Here is a 12,583-nt window from a genome sequence, read left to right as displayed (position 1 = left end):
ACCTTTTGACCCACCCAGGTATTCTATCTCTCTATAGATATAGACAGGAGCCCCCGGTGGCCCAACAGGTTAAACCACTAAGCTGCTGAACTTGCTGACCCAAAGGTCAAGGTCTGCGGTTGGAATCCTAGGAGTAGGGTGAGCTCCCGCTGTTAACCCCAGTTCCTGTCAACCTAGCAGTTTAAAATTGTTGTTGTAGATTTATGGCAAAGCAAAGGGTTCCCCGTTGTCTTCTTTTGAGGCTGAGAGAGTGTGAGTTGACTAAGGAAACCTCTTCTCCAGAACCCTATCTGCTTTGAACTGTGTTATATAGTGGTGTGGACTCATATAATCCAGTTCAAATCAGATCATGTGAATTATCTGATTTGATAATATGAATTATATGGCAGTGTAGAAGGGGCTCTAGTCCAGCACTCAAACCACTTCAACAGCCTGGTTCTTAGACAGATAGATAAAGAAAACTATATCTCTGTGTTGTGGGGATGGAGCTGTATCTTACAGAAAAGCTGTAAGATTTGGGGGGAACTATTACAGAAAAACTTACAGCCTTATAATAACTTTAAGATAGACTAGGCATGGCCAACTTCGGCCCTCCAGGTGTTTTGGACTGGGAGTTGTAGTCCAAAACACCTGGAGGACCAAAGTTTGCCCATGCCTGAGCTAGACTTTTTATCTCCAACCTGAGCTTTTGTGTACTGAAAGTGAACTGCATTCCCAAATGGTTTATGCCCAACCAAACATATTAGTCATTGATTGGTTGGTTGAATATGTCCTCACTTTCTCCTAAAATGAGTGGTTTACAGTAAAAGGGTACAGGCAAATCTATACACATACTGCAAAAGTTTAAAAACCTTATATAGATACCTATTTATTTACAAAATATCAAATAAAGATACAAGACATCATATATCTGATGTAACATACTGGCTACCGGTATTTAAAAACTCTAAAATCAGGACAGTAAATAAAGAGCAACACTCAAAAAATAGAAGAATTCCAGACAATAATCAATGAGGACCAGCTAACACCTCCCAACAAAAGATTCCCCCAGGCAGCAACCAGCCAGGCTTTGAAGCTGCAAGGCCATTCAATGCTAATCAAGGTGACCATTTGCAACAATCACACCTGCCTCAAGCAAACAAGAGTTCTTTCTCCCACCCTGGACATTATTTCATATATATAAACCTCACTTGCCTAGTTTCCAACAGACCCACACATGCCTGCCATAGATGTGGGCGAAACTTCAGGAGAGAATGCTTCTAGAACATTCCTGGAAAACTCACAGCAAACCCAACCTTCTGTTATGGTGCTTAGTATTTGTTAAGGGTATATTCTGCACTGAATTTTTGACCTATTGTGAAATAATCAAAACACAGTAGATCTGTGAGGCTCCTTCTACCCTGCCATATAATCTAGATTATCAAAGCAGATCATCCACATTATCTGCTTTGAACTGGATTATATGAGTCTATACTGCCACATAACCCAGATTATCAAAGCAGATAATCTAGATTTCATATGGCAGTGTGGAAGGGGCATTCAGAAATAAAATAAAAAATCCTCCCAATTCTGAAATTGCCCAATTGAGTGGTTGAGATAATGACACCTTTGCTTTCTGATGGTTTACATGTGCACAAACTTTGCTTCATGCACAACATGATTACAAATATGGTGGATACAACTGACTTCATGCTATGTGTGTAAGAAGTATATGAAACATCCCAACCCCAAAATATAGTTAGATAATATAATAGTTAATATAATATATAATATAAATATATTTAATTAATATAATTTGCTTTCTGATGGTTTACATGTGCACAAACTTTGTTTTATGCACAACATGATTACAAGTATGGTGGATACAATAGACTTCATGCTATGAGTGTAAGAAGTATATGAAACATCCCCAAAATATAGTTAGATAATATAACTATAGTTAGATAATATAACTAGTTAATATAATAAATATATAATATAACATATGATATAATGTAATATAATAAAATATTAATATAATATATTTAATTAATATAATTTGATAAATATAATATGTATAAATATTATATAATAAAATATAGTTAGTTAGATAGTATAGTTAATATAGGTGATATAATAGATAGATAGATAGATAGATAGGAATTCATTTATAAATACTTCTGACTCTATAATTTAAGCTATTTAGCCTGTAATTGTGTATAGATTCCAATATATTGACAGTGGAAATAATAATTCATCTCTAGAGCCTGATTCATGTTGACTAAGAAAAGTATAAGGCCCCTTCTAGACAGGCCCTATATCCAAGGATCTGATCCCAGGTTTTCTGTTTTAAACCGGATTATATGAGTCCACACTGCTAGATAATCTGGGATAAACAGAAAACCTGGGATCGGATCCTGGAATATGGGTCTTATCTGGAAGGGCCCTAAGAACTCACAGAACTAGAAAGAAGTGTAGCGAAAGAATTGTTTGTAATCCACCCCCTTTTTTTGGATCTCTGTTCAGAAAGAATTCCTACGAAGGCGTGCATTTCAGCCATCGGCCACTAGGCGGCACTGCAGGCACGCAAATTTGGTTCAAAGCTTGGCTGAAGTCTTCGCCACTGCCAGGCAAGACTTTTCAGAAAGTGTCTTTATTGAACATTAGGCGCTTCAAAAATAAAACATTCCTTAATGGGTACACATTCTGGAAATCGCTTAAAGCCCAAATTAATTGGCAAAAGGCGGCGGAATTAGCGGAGGCGCAGGAAATATTGCAAAAAAATAAATTTATGTCTTCTTATATTCTTAATATAGCAAATTGTTTTCTTGCAAAATTGATAATTTCTACGGCCTGCGAAAACCTGCGCGTAGTGCGCATTAATATTTAGGCGCCGTTCTTCCAAACGGATGGGAATCGAGCACCTCCATACCAAATGAGGGAGGGAGACCCAGCCTGAATAACAACGTGGATTTCTGACATAATGAGTAGAGTCCCATTTTTGGTTTCATTCCGGGAATGAATTTCGGGGGGAAAGCAGCTTTGAAAGGAGAAAGAAAGAGTGGGATTCTAGGTGTGCCCACTCGGAAGTAAGTCCTGCTTTTTATCACGCAGGAACCTCAAATGGTGTGCGTGTTGTTTTCGATTGGGAAAGGCTGTTTTGATGCTGGGTTTCTCCTCCATTCCAAGAAGGTCCTCGACATACTGAGGTTATACATACATAAGGCACTTTTTCGGGTGGGAAACGAAGTCCCCTTGACTTCAGGGCCTTTTTCCCTCCTATATCTGTGCTTAGAATAGAGGACCAATAGGAGTTCGCTTCTAAAGCCCTTTCCACCGAAATATTTAGCCAGGATCCATTTAGATAGGTTTTCAATCCAGAGCCAAGTGGCTATACAATGAACCTGAACCTTTCCACACAGGAAAGGGCCTTTCCACACAGCCCTATATCCCAGAATACCAAGGCAGAAAATCCCACAATATCTGAGTGTGGACTCAAATAACACAGGGCCCTTCCACACAGCCCTATATCCCAGAATATCAAGGCAGAAAATCCCACAATATCTGAGTGTGGACTCAAATAACACAGGGCCCTTCCACACAGCCCTATATCCCAGAATATCAAGGCAGAAAATCCCACAATATCTGAGTGTGGACTCAAATAACACAGGGCCCTTCCACACAGCCCTATATCCCAATATCAAGGCAGAAAATCCCACAATATCTGAGTGTGGACTCAAATAACACAGGGGCCTTCCACACATCTCTATATCCCAGATTATCAAGGCAGAAAATCCCACAATATCTGAGTGTGGACTCAAGTAACACAGGGCCCTTCCACAAAGCCCTATATCCCAGAATATCAAGGCAGAAAGCCCACAATATCTGAGTGTGGACTCAAATAACACAGGGCCCTTCCACACAGCCCTATATCCCAGAACATCAAGGCAGAAAATCCCACAATATCTGCTTTGAACTGGGTTATCTGAGCCCACACTCCGATAATGTGGGATTTTTTGCTTTGATATTCTGGGGTATAGGGCTGTGTGGAAGGGCCCTGAGTCCACACTCAGATAATGTGGGGTATTCTACCTTGATAGTCTGGGATATAGGGCTGTGTGGAAGGACCCCAACAGACTTCAACTAATAAGAAGAACAACAACAATACAATTAAGGAGACTACAGCAACACGTTAATGAATTAATTACAAAAGGTGGCACTAAGAGGAATGAATAATTTCACTGATTCCTAGCTTCTTGGACAGAATCCATGGATGGCCCCAAACTTAGACTTGGGACCCTTCCACACAGCCCTATTTCCCAGAATATTAAGGCAGAGAATCCCACAATATCTGCTTTGACCAGGGTTATCAGAGTCCACACTCAGATAATGTGGGATTCCCTGCCTTGATATTCTGAGATATAGAGCTGTGTGGAAGGACTCTTAGGGCCCTCCCAAATAGGCCCTATATCTCAGGACCTGTTTTAAACCGGATTATATGAGTCCACACTGCCAGATAATCTGGGATAAACAGAAAACCTGCTGTCAGATCCTGGTACATAGGGCATATCTGGAAGGGCCCTCCGATGCAATACTTTTGTTGTTTTTATAATTGTTGCTTTACATTATTATTATTATTATTATTATTATTATTATTATTATATGACAACATAGCCCAACCAAGAAAATAAATTCTTGGTGTCTTGGTTTTTAGGTCTGTTTTGGGGGTTCTTTGGGGCACTGATTCAGGAAATCACATAGAACAGACTTATTAAGCCCTAGTTTCTGAGGGTCCCTCTATACTGCCATATAACCCAGAATATCAAGGCAAAAACATCCCACAATATCTGCTTTTATCTCAGTCCACTCTGCCATACATTCCAGTTCAAAGCACAAATTGTGGGATTTCATTCAGCTTTGTGTAAGGAGCTTTAGATATGGTGATCATCATGGTTTTCTATGGAGGAGCAGATGGCGACTGGTAGATGGCATATCTCAACAACTAAAGCTGATAGGGTGACATTTTTGGAACCAGCAGGTCAAATATCTCCAGAAACAGGGCTAAAAGTTTGCAGCACCAAAATGAGTGTTGGCCAGTGTAGTTGTTATTAGAAAGGATCCACCTGTCTTAGTAGTTCCATTCTGAGACCATTGCTACAGTGTCATATAAAATCTAGGACCCTTCCACACAGCCCTATATCTCAAAATATCAAGGCAGAAAATCCCACAATATCTGCTTTGAACTGCGTTATCTGAGTCCACACTCAGATAATGTGGGATTTTCTGACTTGATATTTTGGGATATAGGGCTGTGTAGAAGGGCCTCTAGATGATATGCTTTGAATTGGATTGTATGGCAGTGTAGACTCGTATAATCCGGTTTAACTCAAATAATGTCGATCAGGCCCATAGCCAGGATTTTGATTGGGGGGTGGGCTGAGTTTGATTTGAGGTGGAGCTGAGTTTGATGGGGGGGGGGGCTGAGGATCTACCCTGTATCGTTATCCCAATACCCAATGCATATGGGATATATTAAGCATGGTGATATGAATAAACATAACAGTTTAAATAATGTACCAGTAAGGCGGAGACTTGGAGGGGGACTGAAGCCCCTCAACCCCCCTCCCCCCTCCCAATATGCCTGATGTCGATTATCTACTTTGATTATCTGGATTATATGGCAGTGTAGAAGGGGCCTAGGTCTCTTAAACCATTGGCTGGCGACCAAACTGACTTGAATGTTGGGACCAATCTGAGGCTGAAATTACTAGGGGCACGTCTGCATTGTAGAATTAATACAGTTTCACTTCACTTTCACAGCACTGACTCAAAGCTATGGAATCAAGGGGATTGTCGCTTTACCCAGGCCCCTTCCACACAGCTGAATAAAATCCCACGTTATCTTATTGAACTGGAATATATGGCAATGTGGACTGAGAGCCCTTCCACACAGCGATATAACCCAGAATAACAAGGCAGAAAAGCCCACAATATCTGCTTTGAATGGGTTATCTGAGTCCACACTGCCATATATCCCCGTGCAAAGCAGTAAATGTGGGATTTTATTCAGAACAAGGCAGAAAATCCCACAATATCTGCTTTGAACTGGATTATCGGAGTCCACACTGCCATATATCCCGGTTCAAAGCAGAAAATGTGATATTTTCTTCAGCTGTGTGGGAGGGGCCTCAGAAAACCCAGTTCAAAGCAGATATTGTGGGATTTTCTGCCTTGATATTCTGGCTTCTATGGCTGTGTGGAAGGGCCACTCTGCTTCCCAAAATGCCTGCAGCTCCAGATTGTCTGGGGAAGAGAGAAATAATTCGGAAAGCACCTCCGGAGGCCAAGACTTGGTTAGCTCAGCCTCATTTGGGGCTCCTAGTAACGCCGACTTCCCGAAAGGTTCCCAAACCCAACGAGGGCGAGCCAACTCGGATCCACGGCCGTGTGAGAGAATCGTCGCAGGCCTCGCCAGCCCCTCTCTTCCTCTTGCGGTGAAGGGAAAGGGAAAGATCCCTCTCCCACGAGAGTCTCTCGCGGTTAGAGACTGTTGAATCTTCCCTGGAGGTGCGAATCCTGCGTGAAACAGGGCCTACTTTCTCGCTTCCCCTTTCGGCCTCGCCTCCAGTGTGGCCCTCCTGCAATCTTCCCGCGAGGAGCCACCTGTCCCCTTTTCACTCTTGCAGACTTTTTTGGGGAAAGACCACGCGAAGAAGCCGAAATCGGCCCGCTTTTGGGGGTCTCCCTTGACTCTGAACTTCTCGATTCACCTGCCCCCTCCTCCAAGGTTTCCACTTTCTCAGAAAGCCCCTCCCGCGGGCTATGTGGGCGCAATCCTGGTTCGGGCAAAGCCAGGGCGCATAAAAGGCGCCGAAGGATTGCGCGTGGATCCCTTCTTTCACCTTGAAGGAAAGGAAGAGGCGAAGGGTCAGCTTTCTAGAGTTGGGAGAGTTGGAAAAAGAGAGAGAGAGAGTCCTCACTTGATTGACAGGCCCCACAAACCTTGTCTGGCTCCAGAAATATCACTCCCTTCCCAGAAGACTTCTGCGCTACCGTTAGGAGTTTTTGCCCCGCTTTGTGAACCCAGTTTCCAGCCTTCTTCCAAAACACAGCCCTTCCCATTCCCCCCTTTTCTGTTTCCTTTGGATTCCTGTGGAAACCCTCCCGAAAGAGGAACCGGTCCCTTTGAGACCGCGAGTGAAGGAGAAGCAAACCAGAGGAGGAAAAAATGAGAGACGCGCCGTCGGGTTTCCACGCCAAACTTTTCAAGGACGGAAGGGGGAAAGTGAGGGGAAACCCTCGTGGGTTTAAGAGCCGGGCATCTACACTTTCCTGTAACGCGTTATGATGAAACTGCCTTATATGGCAATGTAGATGGGAGACCTCTCTGCTACACTGCTTGGGTGGAAAGATAGCATATCCCGAGCCATAGAGAGAGATCACTTGGGGCCCATCCACAAAACCCAGAATAACAAGGCAGAAAACCCCACATTATCTGCTGTGAAGTGGGTTATATAGCAGTGTGACTTGGATCCCGTCCACACAGCCATATAACACAGAATATCAAGGCAGAAAATCCCACAATGTCTGCTTTGAAGTGGATTATATCACAATGTGACTGGGGGTCCGTCCATACAGCCATGTAACCCAGAATAACAAGGCAGAAAATCCCACAATATCTGCTTTAAACTGGGTTATATCGCAATGTGACTGGGGACGCGTCCACACAGCCATATAACCCAGAATAACAAGGCAGAAAATCCCACAATCTGCTTAGAAGTGGGTTATATCGCAGTGTGACTGGGGGCCGTCCACACAGCCACATAACCCAGAATATTCGGGCAAAAATCCCACACTATCTGCTTTTAACTGGGTTGCATCGCAGTGTGACTGGGGACCCGTCAATACAGCCATATAACCCAGAATATCAAGGCAGAAAATCCCACAATCTGCTTTGAACCGGGTTATCTGACTTCACACAGCCATATATCCTGGTTCAAAGCAGATAATGTGGGATTTGACTCAGCTGTGTAGAAAGGGCTTGAGAAAGAACTCCTTCCCCATAAGTTCTTCTTCGTGGGACAATCTGGAAGGGCTTAAATACAGACATTATTGTGTTTCCAAAATCCAAAACTCTTTTCCCAGCTTCGAAGATTAAAAAAATAAATAAACGGGTGGTGAGAAGTAATGTATCGCGCAATAAAATAAAACGCCAATCCACGGGTGGACTCATTTCAACCTGGTGGAAATGGACTGAGGATCTGGCTTTGGTTCCGGGTGGGGATTAACGCCCTCCGACACATGAAGGAAAGAAGGAAGGAGGCCTTGCTTAGAATTAATGCCGTGTCCGATCTCGCGGCCAGCAGAATGGGGCGAGATTGACGCGCATTGAGACCTCTTTGTTCCCTGAAATTGGGGGGATTTCAGCCCAAAGGGGCCACATTGAGCCTGCTTCTCAAAATCCCTCTTTGCCCCTCCTTTTGGGGGATATTTCCACCTGCCTGGGCGCGTGGACGTGGGCTTTTTCTACGGCTAATCCCGCCACGGACTTGAACTCGCTCCTTGAAGAGAGGCAGCGGCGCTGGGGAAAGGGGCCAAAGGTCTCCCGTTTTCTCCTCCAGTCCCCCCATTAAATTAAATACCACGTTTAACCAGGCCGAGGACGCGTGGCAGGAGGCAGCAAAGCTCATCCTAAGGATCAAAACAACCCACGAGATTATTAAATCCAGGAAATGGATTGAAGAAAGCGCCCCCAGCCAAGCAAGCACAACCACTTTTGCCTCCTTGGGCAGACAACACTGGAAAGTCTCCTAAACATACTCTCACTTCCAAGAGAAAGAAGATGTTGAAATGTACACTCCAGTAACTCTTTTAGCCGCATAGAAACTCGTATTTATGTTCCCTTGTGTCGGGAAGACTGCTGACCGAAAAGTAGGCGGTTCGAATCCTTGGAGCAGGGTGAGCTCCTGTCTGTCAGCTCCAGCTTCCCATGTGGGGACATGAGAGAAGCCTCTCGCAGGATGGTAAAATATCAGGGGTTCTGGAACCCGTGGAGCAGGGTGAGTTTCCGTCTGTCAGCTCCAGCTTCCCATGCAGGGATATGAAAGAAGCCTCCCACAGGATAATACCTCATCTGGGGAACGTCCCTGCAGAAGACCAATTATCCCACACCAATTGCAGTTTCTCAAGTCGCTCCTGACATTAGGGACAATACTGTGCTTTTGGAGGTGCCAATGAGCATGAGAGCGAACCTGGGGGGTGGAGTGAGCTCCCATCTGTCAGCTCCAGTTTCCCATACATGAAGAGAAGCTTCCCACTGGATGGTAAAACATCCCCTGGGAAACGTCCTTGCAGACAGCTCATTCTCTCACACCAGAAGCGACTTGCAGTTTCTCAAGTCGCTCCTGACACATACACGCACACACAAAACAACTTGTGCTTTTGAAGATGCCTATGAGAGCGAAAGCGCTATACTCTTTCTGTCTGCACATACGTCTGCACATATGTAATACTGTTGAGCCTATGACCGCATATCATCTCCAAACATACAGAAAGAGGCAATGTGCAAATAATAATAATAATAATAATAATAATAATAATGTCCTCAGCTCCCTCTGCCAGCTCCAGCTTCTCACACGGGGACATGAGAGAAGCCTTTCACAGAATGGTAAAACATCCTGGAGTTCCCTGGGCAACGTCATTGCAGACGACCAATTCCCTCCCACACCAGAAGCGACTTGAAGTTTCACAAGTCGCTCCTGACACAGAAAAAAAGCCACAGTGTTCTTGATTCCTTATTCTCTTGACTTCGGACGTGAGAGAAGACTAAAAACATGCCAGACGAGTCCCCTGGTTGCAGACGACCAATTCCCTCACACCAGAAGTGACTTGCAGTTTCTCAAGTCACTCCTGACACGAGTAAAAAAAAATCAGTGTTCCTCATTCTCTTGATTTCCATAATTTCGTCATTGATGCTGAAGAAAGAGGGTCGGATCCTAACAGGATATTTCAAGGTCTTGGGCTGTGACAACTCAATTATATATACAATCGCCAAGGCTTGATCTACAATGCCAAATAATGTATTCTATGGTCAGTGTCCAGGCGTGGGCAAACTTGGGACCTCGAGGTGTTTTGGACTTCAACTCCCACCATTCCTAACAGCCTCAGGACCTTTCCTTTTCGTCCTGAAGAGTGTGAGGTTAACCTCTGTGTGAGACAAGCCTGTTGGGAGAAAGCTCCATTGTGAAGGCTGCTGCATGTAAAGCTACTGTGTATTGTTTATTTATGTTATGGAAACCTAGTTCTTGTAAATAGTGCAACCACATTATTTTACTACAAAGCTCTAGCGACTGAGGGGAAAAGGAAAGGGCCTCACATGAGGCATCTCTCACACAGAGGTTAACCTCACACTCTTCAGGACGAAAAGGAAAGATCCTGAGGCTGTTAGGAGTGGTGGGAGTTGAAGTCCAAGTTTGTCCACGCCTCGTGTAGACCCATAGACATGTAGTGCCGTTTGAACTGAATTATTTGGCAGTATACCTTGGAATACATCTTATTATATGGAAGAGGGAGGGCCTGAGAGAGTAAACAATGCCAAAAAGCGGGGGGGGGGGGGAGTTGGGTTGCTTTGAAACAGGACAAGCCCCAGAGGAGATGCGTCTGGCAGCACCTTCCCCCCAAAAAACCCAAATCACAGCCTCCTCACGGATGAGAAAGACGCCAGATCTTTCCTTTCTTTAATCATTAATTGTAAACGTGAAAAAATACCTGCTGGTGCTTCACTTGAGACGAGTGGTAATTGGTAAAAATAGGAGGCTGATGAATAGATAATAGATCCTTAACTGCCAATAAACAGTAAGCAGCAGGCGGCCCCGAGGAGGGACGGGATCGTCACGACTCCTCCGTGGCAGCCAATGGGAGGGCGAGGACGCGGCCCTTAAAAAATCCGCGGGCGAGAGCGAAAACGCGGATAAGGACAGCAAGGCCGGAGTCGGGGAAGGGTCGCCCAGCTGGCCTTGGCTCGGTCTGGGCTTCGACAAGGAAAGAGGAAGCCCAGGAGGGATCCAAACAAGGACTAGCTTCAACCTGCTCAAGTTTTGTGTTTACTTCCGGTTTGGAAGAGAAGAGAAACCGGTTGGCTGAGGGAACTCCCCAAGATCCTTTTGGAAGTGGCTTGGCGTCGCCCTGAATGAAAGGCATCCAAACAGACCTCAGAGAGGGACTCTGCAATTATATCTCTATGGCAAGGAGGCATCTCCACAAGCTTCCTCTATAAATCCAGACTTTTTCTCCAGTTTCTATGGCAAGGAGGCATCTCCACCAACTTCCTCTCTAAACCTAGACTTCTCCAGTCTTTGTGGCAAGAAGGCATCTCCACCAGCCTCCTCTCTAAGTCCAGATTTCTCCTCCAGCCTCAATGGCAAGGAGGCATCTCCACCAGCTTCCTCTCTAAACCCAGACTTCTCCTCCAATCTCTATAACAAGGAGGCATCTCCACCAGCTTCCTCTCTAAATCCAGACGTCTCCTCCAGTCTTTATGGCAAGGAGGCATCTCCCCCAGCTTCCTCTCTAAATCCAGACTTCTCTCCCAGTCTCTATGGCAAGGAGGCATCTCCACCAGTTTCCTTTCTAAATCCAGACTTCTCCTCTAGTTTCTATGGCAAGGAGGCATCTCCACCAGCTTCCTCTCTAAATCCAGACTTCTCCCCCAGTCTCTATGGCAAGGTGGCATCTCCACCAGTTTCCTTTCTAAATCCAGACTTCTCCTCTAGTTTCTATAACAAGGAGGCATCTCCACCAGCTTTCTCTCTAAATCCAGACTTCTCCTCTAATCTCTATGGCAAAGAGGCATCTCCACCAGCTTTCTCTCTAAATCCAGACGTCTCCTCCAGTCTTTATGGCAAGGAGGCATCTCCCCCAGCTTCCTCTCTAAATCCAGACTTCTCCCCCAGTCTCTATGGCAAGGAGGCATCTCCTCCAGCTTCCTCTCTAAATCCAGACTTATTCTCTGGTCTCTATGGCAAGGAGGCATCTCCACCAGCTTGCTTTCTAAATCCAGACTTTTCAGCTATCAGTAGGCCCGACACGCACACACAAAGGGCTGTTTCCCCTCTTTCCCTCCCCCTCCAGAGGACCAGCCCTCCCTCCCCAGTTCCTCACCTGACTCCTCTCCGAGGCTCCGCCGAAGCGTCTCCTGCTCTGCTCCGGTTTCCTGCGGTCCGGAGAAGAGTCCGTTCCAGTTCCGGGCTGGGATCCACCCCTCCAGGATCGCGGGGGCCAGAAGTTTTCGCCTCTGACGCACTTGAAAGCGCCTTTCTGCTTCTCTCCTTCCTTCCTTCCCTCCTTTCCCTCCTCCTCCTCCTCCTCCTCCTCCTTGCCCCCCTCCTCCAGGCGAGTAATAGCGACCAATCATCAAGCCATTTACCAGGCTTCAGAGGAAGCTGTTTATGTGATCCTCCGCACTAATTAGGCTCATGAACTAACAAATCGTTCGCACCACTTTGGGCCGGCGCTCTCCTCCTCCTCGCTTCTTCTCTTCTGCCATGGATCAAGGCTGGACTTAGCCTTCGGAGAGAGGGGAAAGGGAGCAAGGAAGGGACTGGAA

At 45.4% G+C, this 12,583-nt stretch overlaps 1 long non-coding RNA gene across 7 annotated transcripts in view; it reads right to left on the bottom strand.

Moving 5' to 3' along the window:
• Positions 1-12,334, bottom strand: part of LOC132770989 (uncharacterized) — a 79,086-nt gene extending 66,752 nt beyond the window's left edge. For 3 of the 7 annotated variants that reach the window (XR_010909505.1, XR_010909504.1, XR_009631043.2), the window contains exon 1: positions 12,139-12,332. This is a non-coding gene — a long non-coding RNA (uncharacterized lncRNA). Of the gene's footprint in view, positions 1-10,746; positions 10,891-12,138 lie in introns of those variants that run through there. The other 4 variants (XR_010909503.1, XR_010909508.1, XR_010909506.1 and 1 more) reach the window with 3 other exon arrangements.
• Between the last annotated feature and the right edge of the window lie 249 nt (positions 12,335-12,583).

This window comes from Anolis sagrei, chromosome 3, assembly GCF_037176765.1.
Source record: "Anolis sagrei isolate rAnoSag1 chromosome 3, rAnoSag1.mat, whole genome shotgun sequence".
Lineage (NCBI taxonomy): Eukaryota > Metazoa > Chordata > Lepidosauria > Squamata > Dactyloidae > Anolis > Anolis sagrei.
The sequence above is the reverse complement of the archived record's forward strand: the minus strand, read 5'-3'. Positions and strand labels throughout refer to the sequence as shown.